The sequence below is a fragment of the Colobus angolensis genome, unplaced genomic scaffold (genome assembly GCF_000951035.1).
Source record: "Colobus angolensis palliatus isolate OR3802 unplaced genomic scaffold, Cang.pa_1.0 Scaffold252, whole genome shotgun sequence".
In the NCBI taxonomy this organism is placed as follows: domain Eukaryota; kingdom Metazoa; phylum Chordata; class Mammalia; order Primates; family Cercopithecidae; genus Colobus; species Colobus angolensis.
Genome location: NW_012115733.1, coordinates 3045504 through 3047631, shown reverse-complemented (window position 1 = coordinate 3047631; position 2128 = coordinate 3045504). Strand labels below are relative to the sequence as shown.

The window sequence follows — 2128 nt, the reverse complement described above, 5'->3', positions numbered from 1 at the left end:
ACTGAATATAGATGCCATTGCATTCTCTTACTTACAGTACAAAGCAAACGGCAGGTTCATAAATGTTCTTCTATTATGTATCAACTGAAAAAAAAAACATATATTCTAAAACAAACGTTTTGAAGACACATAGAAGTGGAATGTGCCCGCATTAAGAGTAGATTTTACAAGATCACCTCTCTCCAGCCGGCTCCCACGGACCACTGAAAACAGTTGCTACACTGAGAATGACAAGATGGTCTTGTTAATGATTTCACTGGACTCTCGAATCTCATCCTCCTTGACCACCAGTGGAGGAGAAACCTGATGATGTCACCATGGGTTGGCTTGGCCCAAAGTCTATTATCTCGAAGTCATAGACACACCTTCCAAGCATCACAATCTTTGGTTTCTTTAATAACAACAGCATTTAATAATTGTTTTCCTCCTGGGCACAGTGGCTCATGCCTGTAATCCCAACAGTTTGAGAGGCCTAAGAGGGTGGATTACCTGAGGTCAGGAGTTCGAGATCAGCCTGGCCAACATGGCAAAACCCCGTCTCTATTAAAAATACAAAAATTAGCCGGGCATAGAGGCACGTGCCTGTAATCCCAGCTACTCAGGAGGCTGAGGCAGAAGAATCGCTAGAACCCAGAAGGCAAAGGTTGCAGTGAGCCAAGATCGCGCCATCACACTCTATCCTGGGCAACCAGAGTGAACCTCTGACTCAAATAAATAAATTAAATAATTATTTTCATCTTACAGCAGTTACACCAGAAAGTGACTTCATGGGTTCATTTCTCAAGATAATACCCATTTTTTTCTGCATTTTCAGCAAGGTTTTCTTCTTCTAAAACCTCAAGGGCTGGGATGGCCACTTGGCAGCCTAGTGGATTGCCACCGTATGTGGACCCATGTTTGCCTGGCTTAATGGTCAGCACTATGTCATCGTCCCACAGCACCACCGACACAGAGTATCAGCCCCCAGAAAGGGCCTTTCCAAGGAGGCTATATCAGGTCTGACATTTTCATGATCAACAGCCAGCCATCTACCAGTTCTGGCCAATCCTATTTGTATTTCTTCAGCAATGAACAGAACCAAGCTGGGAGCATGAGATGGGATGAGGGTAAGTTAATACACCACAAAGCTTGCTGTTCTTATGGAGATTCAGCTGGTCTTTCTTTCTTTCTTCCTTTCTTCTTTCTTTCTTTTCCTTCTTTCCTTTTTTTTTTTTTTTTTAACAGTCTTGCTCTGTCGCCCAAGCTGGAGTGCAGTGGTGTGATCTCAGGTCAATGCAATCTTTGCTTCCCGGGTTCAAATCGTTGAGTGAGCCCAGGAGGTCGAGTCCAGCCTGGGAAACATAACAAAAGGCAGGGTGGTGCATGTGTGCCAGCCTGAGGCAGGAGGATCACTTGAGCCCAGAAGGTCGAGACCAGTAACCAGCCTGGACAACATAGCAAAACGGTCTCTACTAGAAGCACTAAGAATATTGGCCAGGCACGGTGGCTCACAGCTGTAATCCTAGCACTTTGGGAGGCTGAGGCAGGCAGATGACAAGGGTCAGGATGTGTCCGGAATTGGTGGGTTCTTGATCTTGCTGACTTCAAGAATGAAGCCCTGGACCCTCGCAGTGAGTGTTACAGTTCTTAAAGATGATGTGTCCGGAGTTTGTTCCTTCAGATGTTCAGATGTGTCCAGAGTTTCTTCCTTCTGGTGGGTTCGCGGTCTCACTGGCTTCAGGAGTGAAGCTGCAGACCTTCGCAATAAGTGTTACAGCTCATAAAGGTGGCATGGACCCAAAGAGTGAGCAGCAGCAACATTTACTGCCAAGAGCAAAAGAACAAGGACTCCACAGCTTGGAAAGGGACCACAGTGGGTTGCCATAGCTGCCTCCAGCAGCCTGCTTTTATTCTCTTATCTGACCCCACCCACATCCTGCTGATTGGTCCATTTTACAGAGAGCTGATTGGTCCATTTTGACAGGGTGCTAACTGGTGCCTTTACAAACCTTTAACTAGACACAGAGTGCTGATGGGTGCATTTACAATCCTTTAGCTAGACACAGAGTGCTGATTGGTGTGTTTACAATCCTTTAGCTAGACACAGAGTGCTAGACAGAAAAGTTCTCCAAGTCCCCACTAGATTAGC

General features: G+C 45.9%; 1 pseudogene; it reads right to left on the bottom strand.

The window, feature by feature from the left end:
- Positions 1–216: 216 nt before the first annotated feature.
- LOC105515041 overlaps positions 217–2128 on the bottom strand; it is an 8361-nt pseudogene continuing 6449 nt past the window's right edge.